This window comes from Erpetoichthys calabaricus, chromosome 15 (assembly GCF_900747795.2).
Source record: "Erpetoichthys calabaricus chromosome 15, fErpCal1.3, whole genome shotgun sequence".
Lineage (NCBI taxonomy): Eukaryota > Metazoa > Chordata > Cladistia > Polypteriformes > Polypteridae > Erpetoichthys > Erpetoichthys calabaricus.
Genome location: NC_041408.2, coordinates 5209349 through 5228280, shown reverse-complemented (window position 1 = coordinate 5228280; position 18932 = coordinate 5209349). Strand labels below are relative to the sequence as shown.

At 43.8% G+C, this 18932-nt stretch overlaps 1 protein-coding gene across 4 annotated transcripts in view; it reads left to right on the top strand.

Annotated features, from left to right (window-relative positions):
- Positions 1–2165: 2165 nt before the first annotated feature.
- LOC114666051 (1-phosphatidylinositol 4,5-bisphosphate phosphodiesterase beta-4) overlaps positions 2166–18932 on the top strand; it is a 275642-nt gene continuing 258875 nt past the window's right edge. For all 4 annotated transcript variants that reach the window (XM_051919278.1, XM_051919276.1, XM_051919277.1 and 1 more), the window contains exon 1: positions 2166–2579. The gene's annotated coding sequence lies outside the window, so the exon portion shown is untranslated. The remainder of the gene's footprint in view (positions 2580–18932) is intronic.

The following is an 18932-nucleotide window of genomic DNA, read 5'->3' as shown; positions in this document are numbered from 1 at the left end:
ACTGAAAATGGCCTTGCCTTCCACTTTGTCATCTACTCCTCACGAGAGCCGGGACAATCTACTTTAACTGGGCTTGCCACTTCACCCGCAGAGCACGAAGGCCGAAACGATCTCTCCCAACTGAAGGTGATGATCGCCACAATGGCTACCGCTCAAGACATAAAGGAGCTCAAGAAAGATATAAAGAAAGGAATAAAGGACATATACAAGACAAATGAGAAGCTGCTGCAGGATATTAAAGACCAGGAGAAACACGTAAATAATCGCTTTGAGGCGCCCTTAAAGGTATGCTAGAAAAAAATTGAGGAACAAATTCAGGAAAATTAGTCTAAGTTTGAGAATAAACTGAGACTACCAGGCGCTCAATTGGAAGACGTCAAGCAAACGTTCACGACTCGAATTGAAACAGCCAAACAACTGGAATCTACCGCCGACGGAAAAGCAATGGCAGAAACAGGTGTGCTGCTAGGAGAAGAATCAACTAGCGGCGAATAGTGGAAAGGATCAGCGGTGCAGTCGTGTTTGTGCTGAGAGCAGAAAACAGCACTAAGAGACGATTAGGATCAGGAAGGACAGACATGCTCGAGACGCAAGCAAGGACCGGAACACGTAAGTCAAACGTTTGTGTGTCGAAACTTTGGGAGGAAACCCGAAAACCAACGTCAAAAGGAGGTGCCCAAAAAAAATTGTGTTAAGGAGATGACTGTCGAGCTGTTCGCGAATCGAGTTATCCGCAATCTTGGATAAAGAGGAGACCAAAGCGACGGCATGTTTAATCCCGTCGCTCTGATGACGTCACATGCTGCTCATTAACAAAAGACCCTTGTCGTGCGTATAGCTCTGAGCTGGGGGAACACGCTGCCCACCTCCAATCAAACGTCTGACTCCCACGATGTGTTTAAGAAGCACTTGAAGACTGAATTTCTAAGGAATCGGATCTCACTTGTATTCGGTTTGGCGCTCTTCACTTTTGGTGACCAATTTTGTCGCCTTGTCCTGTCACACTTGTTCCCAAACAGTCTCGACCAGAGTGATGTTTACTTGATTATGTGGACCTCTTTTGGATTAAAGTGTCTGCTAAGCAGATAAACGTACGCATACTCATTTCTTGGCACCATCACTGGACCAATGCCACCCTTTCTAGTGGAAACCCCGAGGCCCACAGCGACAGATTCACCAGTTCACGTCAGTCAGTTCAGTTTGTTCTCATCGGTTGGTGTAGACAAGCAAACCTAAATAAATGTAAGGAGCTACAAAATGATGGCAGCCACGGTCATAACGACAGACTGATAAGGCAAGTGGGGAACTCTGAAGAGACCACGCAGGTCCAAGTCTTTTGTTAATCCTTAATGGCTCTGCTTCTCTCATCTGCTCCAGAGCCCTGCCTTAGTGCCAGAAGAAGACGACACCCAGGAGACAACAGAAGTGAAGCCATTAGTTATTGTTTCGTGAGCCTGGAGACGGGAGCTGAGGCGCATTATCCTAGTGGGTGGGAAGCAGCGGTGAACCAAAGTGGATTAGTGGCGGCGCAGAGAGAAGATTTCGGTCAGCTCAGACTAAAAGGGCTTTTCAGGAGCAATTTAGGTTTTATTCCTGGGTGAAGTAAAAAGCTTATCTTATTGAAAAGGAATATCAGACCCATCAACGTTTAACCATCTATAAGACCTACAAAACATAAATGAATGCAATAATAATAATAATAATAATAATAATAATAATAATATGTACACCATTGTAATTAAATGTGACGATTAATGGAACTATGTAAATAAAAGCATTCCCCCATGCCTACTTAGGTAACTGAATCTTTACTATTGAACTAATTAAAGCTACAAAGAAGAACTGGGAATTGGCCTACGTCGTAACAGGTAGATCCGTTTTACTTAATTACAATAACACGATCTGAGCTTTCATCAAACATGACAACTAAAATAACGAGTTTGAAAATAACCATTTGAAATATACTGTCATGAATAACATCAGCAACAGCACCAATAATAATAATAATAATAATAATAATAATAATGCGAACTGACGGGTGACACGCGCTCCGGTCCTGCTGCTACTTTCCTTCTCGGCGGCGCGCTGCAAGGCGCGCTCTGTCCTATTGGCCCTGGCAGGGCAGCACCATGCGCGCGTGCCCGCCGACGGACGCGCACCAGCTCACCGCGGTCCGTGAATCGCATTGGGCTCCGAGGCGGGCGCCGTGCACGAGGTTCCCACGCCGGACCGAGCTCTTTAAGCGTTCCGGACACCACCCCTTCCCTCCCTTCTACCTTCTCACCGCACGCACTTGGTCACCGAGCGCATCCTGACATTCTCCACTGGAGGGAGAAGGGGAGATAGAGGTGCACATTAGGAGGAGGAGGAGGAGGAGGAGGAGGTGACGGAGAAGAGACGGGCAGCGGCAGATCAGCTGGAATCAGTCGGCAGACAAGCAGTCAGGCTGCACTCTCCTCCTCTCGGCGCCGCCAGAGCACACTGGACTGAAACCACCCGCGACCCACCGCGAGGCGGATGAACGGAGATCTGCACGAAGCTCGTGTCCAGGAGGTCCTGCAGCAGATCGACACCTTCAAGTACGTGCCTTTCTCTTCACGGGTCCGCTCTGTTTGCTTGGTGCAGGGAAGGGACGGTGCACGGGGCGTCGGATGTTTGTTGATTGGACAAAATCCCGAGCCGTGCAGCGGGAATTGCTGCATGTGTGTGGAAGGGGCAGGTAGGCGAGGTGCTTGGCGTTTGTGTTCTTTCTGTCGGCCGGTTTACATGCAGAGTACATGTCAGGGATCGGACGAGCAGGCAGGCAGGCGAGCTGGCAGGCAGGCGAGCGAGCTTCCGTGGAGAGGCACACATAGAGAGCCGGCGCGGGCTGCAGAGAGAAGTGAGGCGAGTAGCCCGGCGTGGTGTCGAGTGTGGAGGGGTCGGCGATTGAGGTGTAAGGTAAACATGAAGAAGGGGCTCAAAACCGTACCCGTGATCGGCAGACCCTCACACACACAGGACTGCTGATCATGGAGGTGTGTGTTTGTGTGTGTGTGTGTGCTGCTTAGTCCGGGGCAATCCTACAAGTCTGTTACGTAGTTCGATTGAAATCGCAGACATCTCAGGGATTTCCCTTTAATGACAACTTCATGTACATCAGCGGGGCTTTCATCGTTTTCATGTCACATGCCACCCTTTTCCTCGGTTTAATCACCGCCGCTGCACGGTTTCAGCTTCAGGGTCTCGTTGTTGTTACCTGAACATGACACGCGATCCTCGGGTTAGGATTGTGAGACGTCTGTTCATGGGCCTGAAAGGGGGGAAATTATACAAATAATAATAAAATTAAAGGCACAATCGGAGCGCGTCTCAGTAGTTTCAGGAAGATGCAATAAAATAAAATTGAATAAAAATAGATAAATAATAAAAAAGAAGAAGAAGCAAGGAATACGATCGGGTGTCCAGGGGGAAACGGGGAAAGACTCACTTCGCATCTCATCTCTCAGTAAATGATGCCCGGGACTGTGTTTGTGGGTACGAGTCTCAGTGGGAGGAGGTGACCTGGCACAGTTAACAGCGTGGCATATGCTCAGTCACGAAGGAAATAAATAAAGGCAAAAAGAAAAAGAAAAGCCGATGATAAACAAAGGCGTGAGCGAGCAGACTTGTGAAGATGAACTGACTGAGCAGGAGCTGGGAAGGAGCTCCTAAAAGGAGTTAGGAACGAGTTGTGTGTGTGTGTGTGTGTGTGTTTGTGTTTGTGTACTGTACATAGTAACTCAAGTGTGCATACTGCGTGAGGGGGGCACATACAAATGAATACAAAATAAGTGAAGCAACTCAGACACATCAGCAACAGGACAAGGAGGGCGGGCTGTACACGTGAGCACATACATACAGTGCAGAGTGTATATACATGAAGAAACACACACACACACACAGTGCAGAGTGTGTACATACATGAACACACACACACACACACATACATACAGTGCAGAGTGTGTACATACATGAACAAACACACACACACATACACATCCTGCAGAAGAATACCAGCACATACATGACAGCTCAATCAAACTCATCACAATAATGATAACGAGGCCGGCAGGCTATACGTGCACACACACTTGTAGAGTATACTATATTATAGGTAATAAGAGGTGGCAAAGGAGCGCAAAGGTAATCCAGGAAAAATAATAATAATAATAACATTATTATTATTATTATACACACACATACATATGCAATATATATAAGAATATACAGTATATAATAAAGCATATAAAATGAATGCCAAATTAAACAAAATAAATCTCATGGTGATAATAAGAATGGTATTTTACACTGACATATATTTATCTAAACAAACACTACCGTATATTCACTGTATTCATATAAAACAGTAAAACAAAAAATAACAAAAACGTTAGGTCTGAAACACACTTATTTAGAGTACAAAATGTGTGTAGTGCAATACATGAAATCAAGCATAGTAAAGAAGTAAATAAAACATAACATTAATGGAGATAATAGGAATGATATGATATGCACAATATACACACTTAAACACACACACATACACATATATAGTATACATATACAGGATCTACTGTATAAATATTATAATTATAATATACTTATACACACAATGTATACACTATATGTACATAAAACAGTAAAACAAGTAATAATAATAATAGTAAAAAAATGTTAGATTACACACACACATACAGTATATGTGTACTGTATGTATATGTGTTCATATATATATATATATATATATAATATGTGTGTGTGTGTGTTTGTATATATAATACAGGGTTAGTATATAAATATATACATAATATAGGGTGAGTCAAAATTCTGTTAAAACTAATGGTCCTGCTATGTATATACTTATATATAATTTTTGTGGACAATTTATATGCCACATATGGTACAGGTGTTGAACGTGATGGCGAACAGGTTGAGACACTCCTGTAAATCATCTTGCACATATGAAGTATGTTTTGTGAATAAATTGTTTCTGCCATTCAAATGTTAACTTGATTTTGATTCACCCTGTATATATATATATATATATATATATATATATATATATATATATATATATATATGGTGGCCTGGTAGCGCTACTGCCCTGCAGTAAGGAGACCCAGGTTTGCTTCCCGGGTCCTCTCTGTGTGGAGTTTGCATGTTCTCACCAAGTCTGCATGGGTTTCCTTCCACAGTCCAAAGACATACAGGTTTATATATATAGTGTGAAGTGTACAACTTATAATAAATGAATAATTGAGAAATAATTATGGTTATAAGAAAAATGTGATTTCATACTAAAACATATACACACATGCTCGCTGTCTTTCTCTCTCTATATATATATATATGTTTGTGTGTGTGTGTGTGTGTGTGTGTGTATGTGTGCAAAATAAAGGAGAGCAAATAAATACAAAGTATAGTATATCTATAGTTACAATAATAAAGTTTGTTATTATATATATGTGTGTGTTAAAAGAAAAACTGAATTACATGTATATTGATTTGTGTATTTATTTATTTTTACAGTACCTGTTCTGAGCTTTTCTTCTGTGTAGAGCACTATTCAAAAATAAATTGAATTACAAAAGTTGAATACATTGCACATAATATATAAAAGCCTATAAAGTAGAATGTATAAATCATAAATGTATATTTTGTTAAGGAAATGTCATTGATTTGTGTGATGCACAGAGAGCGAGCTTGTGCTAACTAGGCCTGGCCTGGCGTGTGTGTGTGTGTGTGCGTATGTGTGTGTGTGTGTGTGTGTGTGTGTGTGACACACCAAACGACGTAGGCCTCACTGATTGGCTCGTTGGTAGTTAAAGTCGGTGATCTGATCAGCTGTGCAGTACGCTACAGTAACACGCATTATTAAACGAGGGCTTTTAGTGATGACACGGTTTACGGAGTTTATCCCAGAATTTGTCTGGATGTGTTTGTGTGTTTGTGTGTTTGTGCTTCTTGTTTCTTTTTGTAATTAAGGGATCACACGTTCATTTAAAAAAGATAAACTTTACTGAAATTTCTGGATTCGTTCTTTTCACTCCGGTGCCTATAGCAGACACAATTAATTCCCAAAGCTGTCGTGTGGTATTTGTGACGTTGTACTATTCCGTGGCTCACAGACGTACACGGGACATTTGCAGTACGTTAATGAAGCGGTGGCTGTCATCGCGTTCTATGCAGATTTTGGGCTTCACCTGCGCCGCTCCACTGCGGTCTTCACCGCTGGTGTTCTTTTCATGCAGGGCTGCAGTTTATTCTCGGATTCGTTCTTGCCAAGCTTACAATTAACCTATGTACAGTAGTCTAATTATTTCTTTAGCTGGATTAACTTAACCTTTCTGTTGCCCCTAATTATAAGTGGAGTATATATTTATATCTATGGGTGTGCGTGTGGCCAGACGTCATCAGAAAGTATTTAATGCATTTCCAGATGGATGCACCAATACGGAGTGAGAGCTTCTGACACTTGAGAATTAAAAGACGTTTTGGTCTTTAAGGACTGGAATTTCATGGTCCTGATCTAAAAAAAAAAAATCCAAGTCTCTGTTCCTTTTTAATAAAAGTTCTCGTTGTCTGCTTGTGCCGTTTGTCCTTCTGAGTGTCCCGTTCCACGAACGCCTTTTGCTAAAGACCGCCGGTGGCCGAGTGAGTAGCGGGACTTGCTGTGCCCTAAACGTCGTTTAGCTGCGTTGCGATCCCAATATGTTTTAGTGAGACAGACGCCCGTCTAGTAATGCGGTTACTCTGCCCTAACTCAATGGGATTCAAAGGTTGGTTGGTAGGGTTGGTTATTTTCAGCGCCCGGCAAGGCTCTTTCTGGGTTTTTTGGAGTGTGCTTGCTTGTTTTCCACCACAGTCGTCGTTCATCTTCTTCTTCTTTTGATTGAAGGTTTCCGGTCGCGACCATGAATTGTGTCGGTGTGATTTATCAAAACTGTGTCTGGTGGCAAAGGCACTGGTGACCCTGGCTATGCTGGGAGTGCCGCTGTGCTGTTACTAAGTCCACACCAGCGCTTCACTGAATGGCTTTATTGGTAGAGGCGCCCGTCAGGTCGACTTTCGCCGAGTGTTAACTTTGTACAATTCTTTTCCAGTTTTCTTTTTAGATAAAGTTTAAGATGGAACACCTAACACACGTGGCTTTTTCTTTATAAAACACATCCGTCACCAGAGGGTCCCGAAGTGAGCAGATCAGTGGCACTTCAGGAAGATTTTTACTGGCAGATGAAAACGGAACATCAATAGTTCACAGATTCCCTGGAGTCCAAAAAATAAATAAAAACCGAACAGTAGCTATTTTTAAAATTCCTCACTTGTTTAATTAAGTCCCTTTTTTCTTCCGTTTGGTTCACAACAGAAAATTAGCATTTAGACACCTGCCAGTGAACAGCTGCTTGATGAATTTTTGCAAAGCCCGCTGATGGCAGAGAAGACGGCTCGTTTCTCCACTCCCTGAATGAAATCGCCGATTGCCGACTGCCGTTTTAATTGACGCATTATATTCAATTAAAGCAGAAAGCAGATTGGATTTGAAAACTTTGTCGAGAATGAGTGGTGCCTTGATGGCTTTCGAAATATTAGGCTAATTTTATTTACCGTAAGTAAACCGTGAATAAGTCATAATGTAAAGCTTTTAGAACTTTGCGTTTCGTGATGAGAGAATTACGGCGCGTCACTACATATATTGATTCCAAGTCTTAATGTTTTTTTTATGATATGGACATACTTTATGATAAAATTATAATTGAACCAATCGCTTCTGTAATATAATACTAGGCAAAAAAGAAAATATACAGCAGTTATTACTGAGTATTTACAGCTCTAGAAACTCTCCTAATTGCCATTTACTTGATGCTATGGCCGATTGAAGTACACGTTAATGGCTGATTTATACCCCGCGTCGAGTCTACGCCGCAGTCCGCGCTGCCCCAAACCCCCGGGCGTATCAATGGCGTAGCCTCAAAAATGTGACCTCAGGCAAACCCCAATGCCAGCGTTTCTCAACCTTTATTGATTTGCGACCCGAGTTTTCATAAAAGTTTTAATCAGACCCCTTAACGTTTTTTGAAACCCTGATAAAATTTATTCCTATTTTTTTTTTCCACCGATACACCGCTACAAGTTTAAAATCTCCTTACGGATTGCGAAATTACGCCACATATGGCAACATTCGCGCCCCCTTTTTTGTTGCTTGGGGCGAGCCCCACAGTTTGAGAACCGCTGCCCTATGCTAGGACACTGACTGGCCAGTGCGTATTTCCCGAAACGCGTTTCCATTCCTCTTCCTGTGTGGAAGTCCAAAAAGGTGAGAAGGGTCCAACTGCAGCCCGCAATGCCTATGATGTACAGTGCATCCAGAAAGTATTCACAGCACATCACTTTTTCCACATTCTGTTATGTTACAGCCTTATTCCAAAATGGATTAAATTCATTTTTTTCCTCAGAATTCTGCACACAACACCCCATAATGACAACGTGAAAAAAGTTTACTTGAGGTTTTTGCAAAGTTATTAAAAATAAAAAAACTGAGAAATCCCATGTCCATAAGTATTCACAGCCTTTGCTCAATACTTTGTCGATGCTCCTTTGGCAGAAATTACAGCCTCAAGTCTTTTTGAATATGATGCCACAAGCTTGGCCAGTTTCGCCCATTCCTCTTTGCAGCACCTCTCAAGCTCCATCAGGTTGGATGGGAAGCGTCGGTGCACAGCCATTTTAAATCTCTCCAGAGATGTTCAATAGGATTCAAGTCTGGGCTCTGACTGGGCCACTCAAGGACATTCACAGAGTTGTCCTGAAGCCACTCCTTTGATATCTTGGCTGTGTGCTTAGGGTCGTTGTCCTGCTGAAAGATGAACCGTCGCCCCAGTCTGAGGTCAAGAGCGCTCTGGAGCAGGTTTTCATCCAGGATGTCTCTGTACTTTGCTGCAGTCATCTTTCCCTTTTTCCTGACTAGTCTTCCAGTTCCCCACAGCATGATGTTGCCACCACCATACTTCACTGTAGGGATGGTATTGGCCTGGTGATGAGTGGTGCCTGGTTTCCTCCAAACATGACACCTGGCATTCACACAAAAGAGTTCAATCTTTGTCTCATCAGACCAGAGAATTTTCTTTCTCATGGTCTGAGAGTCCTTCAGGTGCCTTTTGGCAAACTCCAGGTGGGCTGCCATGTGCCTTTTACTAAGGAGTGGCTTCCGTCTGGCCACACTACCATACAGGCCTGATTGGTGGATTGCTGCAGAGATGGTTGTCCTTCTGGAAGGTTCTCCTCTCTCCACAGAGGACCTCTGGAGCTCTGACAGAGTGACCATCGGGTTCTTGGTCACCTCACTGGCTAAGGCCCTTCTCCTCTGATCGCTCAGTTTAGATGGCCGGCCAGCTCTAAGAAGAGTCCTGGTGGTTTCGAACTTCTTCCACTTACGGATGATGGAGGCCACTGTGCTCATTGGGACCTTCAAAGCAGCAGAAATTTTTCTGTAACCTTCCCCAGATTTGTGCCTTGAGACAATCCTGTCTCGGAAGTCTACAGACAATTCCTTTGACTTCATGCTTGGTTTGTGCTCTGACATGAACTGTCAACTGTGGGACCTTCTATAGACAGGTGTGTGCCTTTCCAAATCATATCCAGTTAACTGAATTTACCACAGGTGGACTCCAACTGAGCTTCAGAAACATCTCAAGGATGATCAGGGGAAACAGGAGGCACCTGAGCTCAATTTTGAGCTTCATGGCAAAGGCTGTGAATACTTATGTACATGTGCTTTCTCAGTTTTTTTTTATTTTTAATAAATTTGCAAAAACCTGAAGTAAACTTTTTTCACGTTGTCATTATGGGGTGTTGTGTGTAGAATTCTGGGGGAAAAAATAATTTAATCCATTTTGGAATAACGCTGTAACATAACAAAAGGTGGAAAAAGTGATGCGCTGGGAATACTTTCCGGATGCACTGTAGGTCAGGTAATGCCCACAACTTCAGTCAGATAACTCTCTCCCAACCCTAACCCTAACCTTAGTGTACCGGGCCCTAATGTTAACCATAGGCATTTCGTGATGTTGGCACATTACATTACTGACCTCATTGGTACTGCGGTCTGTAATCACACTCTCTTGGAAAAATGTGATGGACAGATATGTTCACCGATGGAAGGAAATGTGTGGCAAGAGGTGCGGTGGTCCTGGTGGGCAAATACTGCCGGCATGTTAATGTATCAATCGCTTTTCTTACGTCATACAAACACAACCAAGTAACGTTCCGGCATGCACCCGCGTCTCAGAAGTGTCAACTGTTTTTGACGGCGTAGCCTACCCACAAAGCTGCGCTGTAAACCTCATGCAGAAGTATAAGTAAGTGTGAGAAATGTGTGCTCCGACATGGTTTGTCCTAAAATATGCTGTTAAACCTCTGGTGAAGTGTATACGTTGTAAACAGTAGGTACGTTCTCTGTACTCTCTTTACATTCACCCGTGCAAATACATTGTGACCATTAGGGGACACAAATCCCTGACCCAGTAATACCCAACACACTCACTGGTTCAAATTAAGGATTTCTAATTTAGCAAGCATGTCGCACCTCTGGACTCCCAGTTCCCATGATGCCCTGCAGGTGTCCAAGCTGGGACGCCTCCAGCAGACCACTGCCATCTAACCGTATCGGGAAATGGAACTGATCCTGTCCTCCAGCTTCTGCTTGTCTATTCCCCTGGTACCTTTCATTTGATCCCGAAGTCATGCTGTCATCCAGACGGGATGCCCCGTCTGTCCACCGTGGCCCTCACAACGTATAAATACTGTGCATGGAGTTGGTTATTTAATAAGGAATGAAATTTGTAGTCGTAGATACTGATGTACAAGCCCCAGTTCCAAAATAGCTGGAAAATATTGTAAAAAGGGACACACAGATACAGATTTGGGGCAACAGACGGTGTCACCACATAATGATGTAAAAAAAGAGTGAAACAAAGAATTCGGATTTCAGGTGACGTCTTCTCAGCTGGACACTCTCGTTTGGTGAGTTTTCTCGTATTAGTTGTTGCATTTTGTAACCTAGGAATCTGCAGCTTTCTTGGATTTTGTTCTGCTCTCTTCACTTTGTGGTGATCGATTTGGTCACCCTGTCCTATCCCACTTGTTCCCAGACTGGCACTTACTTGCTTATGTGGTACTCTTTTGTAAAGCATCTGCTAAGCAAATATCTGTAGATGTAAAAAAAGTGTGTGACCGAAAAGCACTGGAAAAGTCGTGTAGTGTGACTGGCTTTTGGATTGCTGAGCCACGCTCCCCAAGTCAGTCTCGCTGGGCCTATGCCAGACATGATGCACTACGCACTTGACGTGAGGGAGATGGCCGCCTCCTGGAGACAATCTTCTTCTTCTTCTTTTGGCTGCTCCCGTTAGTGGTTGCCACAGCGGATCATCTTTTTCCATCTCTTTCTGTCCTCTCCATCTTGCTCTGTCACACCAATCACCTGCATGTCATCTCTCAGCACATCTATAAACCTCCTCTTAGGCCTTCCTCTTCTCCTCTTACCTGGCAGCTCTATCCTTAGTACCCTTCTCCCAATATACCCCTCATCTCTCCTCTGCACATATCCAGACCAACGCAATCTCACCTCTCTGACTTTGTCTCCCAACCTGAGCTGACCCTCTAATGTCCTCATTTCTAATCCTATCCATCCTCATCACGCCCAATGCAAATCTGAACATCTTTAACTCTGCCATCTCCAGCTCTGTCTCCTGTGCCACCGTCTCCAGCCCATAAAACATCACTGGTCTCACTACTGTCCTGTAGACCTTTCCTTACCTGGCGGCTTTATCCTTAGCTCCCTTCTCCCAAAATACTCATCATCTCTCCTCTGCACATGTCCAGACCAACGTAATCTCACCTCTCTGATTTTGTCTCCCAACCGTCCCACCTGAGCTGACCCTCTAATGTCCTCATTTCTAATCCCGTCCATCCTCGTCACCCCCAATGCAAATCTTAGCATCTTTAATAACAACAGCAACATTTATTTCTATAGCACATTTTCATACAAATAATGTATCTCAAAGTGCTTTACATGATGAAGAAAAGAAAAATAAAAGACAAAGTAAGAATTAAAATAAGACAACATTAATTAACATAAAGTAAGAGTAAGGTCCGATGGCCAGGGGGGACAGAAAAAACAAAATAAACTCCAGACGGCTGGAGAGAAAAGAATAAAATCTGCAGGGGGTCCGAGGCCATGAGACCACCCAGCCCCCTCTGGGCATTCTACATCACATAAATGAACCAGTCCTCTTTGTATTTAGGGTTCTCATGGAAGGACTTGATGATGATGGCCATGTAGACTTCTGGCTTTTAATCCATCAATATAGGAACATCATGATGCTTTGATTAGGTGGTGGTGGCACAGGTTTCCACCACAAAAAAAAATGGGAAAAGAAACAGAAGAGAGAGTAGGGGTTAGTACGGATTAACTCTGCCACCTCCAGCTCTGTTTTCTGTGCCACCGTCTCCAGCCCATATAACATAGCTGGTCTCATTACCGTCCTGTAGACCTTCCCTTTCACTCTTGCTGATACCCGTCTGTCACAAATCACTCCTGTCACTCTTCTCCACCCACTCCACTCTTCCTTCACTTTCTTCTTCACCTTCTCTTCCACAATCCCCATTACTCTGTACTGCTGATTCCAAATATTTAAACTCCTCCACCTTCACCAACTCTACTCCCTGCATCCTCACCATTCCACTGACCTCCCTCTCATTCACACACATGTATTTTGTCCTGGTGGTCCTACTGACCTTCATTCCTCTCCTCTCCTCTCCTCTCATATCTCCACCTCTCCAGGGTCTCCTCAGCCTTCTCCCTACACTCGCTACAGATCACTATGTCATCAGCAAACATCACAGTCCACTGGGACTCCTGTCTAATCTCGTCTGTCAACCTGTCCATCACCATCACAAATAAGAAAGGCCTCAGAGCCGATCCCTAATGTAATCCCACCTCCGTCACTCCTACCGCAGATCTCATCTCTGTCACACTTCATATCCTGTACCAATCTCACATACAGTTAGGTCCATAAATATTTGGACAGAGTCAATTTTTTTCTAATTTTGTTTCTGTACATCACCACAATGAATTTGAAATGAAACAACTCAGATACAGTTGAAGTGCAGACTTTCAGCTTTAATTCCGTGGGGTGAACAAAACGGTTGCATAAAAATGTGAGGCAACTAAAGCATTTTCTTAACACAATCCCTTCATTTCAGGGGTTCAAAAGTAATTGGACAATTGACCCAAAGGCTACTTCATGGGCAGGTGTGGTCAAGTTCGTCATTACGTCATTATCAGTGAAGCAGATAAAAGGCCTGGAGTTGATTTGAGGTGTGGTACTTGCATGTGGAAGATTTTGCTGTGAACAGACAACATGCGGTCAAAGGAGCTCTCCATGCAGGTGAAAGAAGCCATCCTTAAGCTGCGAAAACAGAAAAAACCCATCCGAGAAATTGCTCCAATATTACAAGTGGCAAAATCTACAGTTTGGTCCATCCTGAGAAAGAAAGCAAGCACTGGTGAACTCAGCAACACAAAAAGGCCTGGACGTCCACAGAAGACGATCTCAGAATCATTTCCATGGAGAAGAGAAACCCCTTCACAACAGCCAACCAAGTGAACAACACTCTCCAGGGGGTAGGCGGGCGTATCGATATCCAAGTCTACCATAAAGAGAAGACTGCATGAAAGTAAATACAGAGGGTGCACTGCAAGGTGCAGGCCACTCATAAGCCTCAAGAATAGAAAGGCTAGATTGGACTTTGCTAAAGAACATCTAAAAAAGCCAGCACAGTTCTGGAAAAACATTCTTTGGACAGATGAAACCAAGATCAACCTCTACCAGAATGATGGCAAGAAAAAAGTATGGAGAAGGCGTGGAACAGCTCATTATCCAAAGCATGGCACATCATCTGTAAAACACGGTGGAGGGAGGCAGTGTGATGGCTGCCAGTGGCACTGGGACACTAGTGTTTATTGATGATGTGACACAGGACAGAAGCAGCCGAATGAATTCTGAGGTGTTCAGAGACATACTGTCTGCTCAAATCCAGCTAAATACAGCAGTCAAATTGATTCATGATACAGATGGACAATGACCCAAAACACACAGCCAAAGCAACCCAGGAGTTTATTAAAGCAGAAAAGTGGAAAATTCTGGAATGACGAAATCAGTCACCTGATCTTAACCCAATTGAGCAGGCATTTCACTTGTTGAAGACTAAACTTCAGACAGAAAAGCCCACAAACAAACAGCAACTGAAAGCCACTGCAGTAAAGGCCTGGCAGAGCATTAAAAAGGAGGAAACCCAACATCTGGTGATGTCCACGAGTTCAAGACTTCAGGCTGTCATTGCCAGCAAAGGGTTTTCAACCGAGTATTAGAAATGAACATTTGATTTCCAGTTATTTAATTTGTCCAATTACTTTTGAGCCCCTGAAATGAAGGGATTGTGTTGCAAAAAATGCTTTAGTTGCCTCACATTTTTATTCAATCGTTTTATTCACCCCACTGAATTAAAGCTGAAGGTCTGCACTTCAACTGCATCTGAGTTGTTTCATTTCAAATTCGTTGTGGTAATGTACAGAACCAAAATTAGAAAAAAGTGGTCTCTGTCCAAATATTTATGGACCTAACTGTACTTCTCTGCCACTCCCAACTTCCTCATACAATACCACAGCTCTTCTCAGTCACCCCGTCATTTGCTTTCTTCAGGTCCACAAAGACACAATGCAACTCCTTCTGGCCTTCTCTCTACTTCTCCATCAACACCCTCAGAGCAAACATCACAACTGTACCTGACATATGAAACACCCACATTAAACAATAAATACATCTTTCAGTATTTTAGGTGACCTCGGCTTCACACCCATTGTAGCTTCACCCCTGCATTAGAAACGAATCTGAGCCTCCTCATCTCTGGCCTGCTGCTTTCCAAGTGCTGCGTATTTCGCCTGACATTTTTTTCTAGTTAAACTCACACTGTTGCACACACATCGGCTGTCATGGCCAATGTTATCATCCAGTGTCAGAATTTAAGATACAAATTGTTTTTTAGGCCAGCAGTCTGGGAACTTTGGAACAAATTAAAATCTGCAGTCAGCGAGCAGGTCTTGGGGCCTCCTCAAGTGTAACGTGCTACCTCTAATGATTTGACAAAGGGTTTATTGGATGAGCTGCCGTCTGATGAATTTTGCTTCCCTGCTGCTGAAAAGGACAGGACCTGTGCCGAGATTAGCATTAGAGAAAATCTGCTCGAGGTCGGGTTCAATTTCCTGTGACACATCTGAACTGGCGTTTCCTAGAAGGTACGAGACAAGCCGAATCATTTCGTTTAGCCAGCCGGGTGACGTCTGCAATGCTTGGGTTTTGACGGCCATACAGTAGATCGGGAAAGTATTCCGGACCCTTCACTTTCTGCACGCTTTATTGTGTTGCAGATTTCACTAGAAATGAGTACATTTGCCATTTCTGCCCATCAGTTTACACTCATTGTGACAAAGTGACAACGTGTTTTCAGAACTTTTTGCTAATTTAGTAAATTCAGATCTTAAAATCTGTCATTCCTGGAAGAAATGCTTAATTCAGTACCTTGTAGAAGCAGCAATTGCAGCTTTGAATCTTCATGGGTCAATCGCCATAAGCTTTTGCACCTCTGGATCTGGGTAGTATATCCTATTGTTCCTGGCAGATCTTCTCAAGCTCTCTTAGATTGGGTGGGAAGTGTCTGTGAACTGCCATCTTCAGGGCTCTTCACAGATGTTCTGTGGGGTTTATGTCTGGGCTATTCAAGGATGGTCAGAGACTTGTCCCAAAGCCACTCCAGCATTGTTTCAGGTAATTGGTGTGCCGAAAGGTGAACTGTTATCCCAAAGTGAGGTTGTGTGCACTCTGGAGCAGCTTTTCTTCAAGGACTTCTCTGGATTTGGATAGTTTATCCCATTGTTCCTGGCAGATCTTCTCAAGCTCCGTTAAGATTGGATGGGAAACATCTGTGAACTGCCATCTTCAAGTCTCTCCACACATCTTCCATGGGGTTTTCCATTGGTCATTTAAGAACACACTACAAGACGTCTCCTCAGTCCACTCACATTGTCTTAGTTGGGTGCATCAGGTTATTGGTGTACTGAAAGGTGAACTGTCATCCCAGTCTGAGATTGAGTGGACTCTGGAGAAGGTTTTCTTTAAGGAATTCTTTGGATTTGGCAGATCTTCTTATGCTCTGTTAGATTGGCTGGGAGGTGTGTGTGGACGACCATCTTCAGGTCTCTCCACACATCATCTATGGGGTTTTCCATTGGTCATTCAAGAACACTACGAGACTTCTACTCAGTCCACTCACATTATCTTGGTTGGGTATGTCAGGTTATTGGTGAGCTGAAAGGTGAATTATCACCCCAATCTGAGGTTGTGTGCTCTCTGGAGCAGCTTTTCTTCAAGGACTTCTGTGAATTTGGATAGTTTATCCCATTGTTCCTGACAGATCTTCACAAGCTCTGTCAGATTTGCTGGGAATTGTCTGTGGACAACCATCTTCAGGTCTCTCCACACATCTTCCATGGGGTTTTCCATTGGTCATTCAAGAACACACTACAAGACGTTTCCTCAGTCCACTCACATTGTCTTGGTTGGGTACGTCAGGTTATTGGTGGGCTGAGAGGTGAATTGTCACCCCAGTCTGAGGTTGTGTGCACTCTGGAGAAGGTTTTCTTTAAGGAATTCTTTGGATTTGGCAGATCTTCTCATGCTCTGTTTGATTGGCTGGGAATTGTCTGTGGACAACCATCTTCAGGTCTCTCCACACATCTTCCATGGGGTTTTCCATTTGTCATTCAAGAACACACTACAAGACATCTCCTCAGTCCACTTACATTGTCTTGGTTGGATACGTCAGGTTATTGGTGGGCTGAGAGGTGAATTGTCACCCCAGTCTGAGGTTGTGTGCACTCTGGAGCAGCTTTTATTCAAGGACTTCTCTGGATTTGGGCAGTTTATCCCATTGTTCCTGGTAGATCTCTTCTTGGGCCTGGGCCACTCAAGAACACTACGAGACTTCTCCTGAATCCACTCACGTTATCTTGGTTGCATGCTTCGGGTTATTGGTGGGCTGAGAGGTGAATTGTCACCCCAGTCTGAGGTGGTGAGTACTGAACAGCAGGCCTTCTTCCAGGACCCCTCTGGATTTGGCTGATTTGATCCTTCCCTCAATTCTGACCAGACTCCCTGTTCCTACCATTGAAAAACACCTTCCACATTCTGATACTGCTACCACCTTGCTCCCCTTGTAGAGATGCTACTAGGCAGGGGATGAGCAGTACCTGGTCTTCGTCGGACACACTGCTTGGAGTTCTTCCCAAAGAGTTCAATTTCTTGCCTCAACAGACAAGAGGAACTTTCTCCTTGTGACCTCAGCGTCCTTTAAATGCAGTCTCTCTGATTGATGGAGTGCTGCGGATATGATGGTCCTTCTAACAGGTTCTTCCATCTCAGCAGAGGACTTCTGAAACTCTGTTAGAGTCACCATTGGGTTCTTGCTCACCTCCTTGGCCAAGGCCCTTCTTGACCCTCTTGATCTCTAAGACAAGTTCTGTTGGTTCCAAACTTCTTCCATATCACAGTTCTTGAGGATACTGTGACCCCCTTTTGAAGTGGTAGTATCCCCTCGCCCTGATCTGTTCCTCCCCGCCATTTGATCACAGAGGCCTGCAGAGAGTTCTTTGGACTCCATGGCTTGGTTTTTGTCCTGAAATGCAGTGTGAATTGTGGGACCCTCGATACACAGGGAAATGTGTGCCTTTCTAAGTGACCTACAGTCAGGTGGACACCAATCATGTCCTAGAAACATCTCAAGGAGAATTAAAGTAAACGGGGGGGCACAATTTGGAGTGCCAGGGCTAAGGGTCTGAATGCTTATATGAATGTGCGATTTCAGTGTTTTGATTTATAATTCTGAAAACAATATGTCATGCTGAGTTATTGAGCGTAGACTGATGGGCACAAATGGCAAATTTATTTGTTAAAAATCAAATCCACAACACAATAAAAGTGTGCAGAAAGTTGGGGGTCTGAAGATGCTGGCCAATATGTCAAACATTTTGAGATCTCCAATTAAAGTCGAATTCCTTGCTGGCTCGTGCAGAGTTCGTGTTGTCAATCTGGACTGGGTGGCACCGTGGTTAGGGCTGCCAACAGCATCATCTCAAACCCAGATTATTGTCAATTATTTAACCTCACATTTCCTGCCTGATCCATTTCTTTACTGAATTGCTTTTACAACGACTAAGCAAAACATCAGATAACTTGTGGATGCAATGCTCAGTCCTTGTCTGTGTGGAGTTTACACGTTCTCCCATCATCTCCATTGGTTTTTCCTCCCACATCTCTAAACTTGTGCATTCCAGGTCAGTGTGCCCCTGGCTGTGTACCTGAGTGAGTCCTTTGATGGACTGTCGCCCTCTACAGGTTTAGTTCCTGCCTTATGCCTGAAGCTGCCCGATTTGACTACAGCTGTGGCAACCTTAAGCAGATCTGAGAAAATTAAATTATGTTTTGCTGTCCCCAAAGACATGTGGGGTAAATAAGGACAGCTGGCTCTAAATAAGTGGGTGTTATTATGGTCTGGACCCCATTCTTTGTTGGTCAGTACTGAAGTCTCAGGTCCGTTTCTGGGTGGATTTTCATGTTGTTAGGGTGCTAGCATGAGGGATCTGTTATCACCCCCTTCAAGGTTTGGTCCTACTTGCAAAATCCGAACACGCCACCTGAGACCCTTTTAATGAGAAAGGTGGTGCTGAGCGACACTTACAGTTTTTTGTCCTACTGTAAAAGATACAACCATAATAAAAAAGCCACAAGAACTGACACATC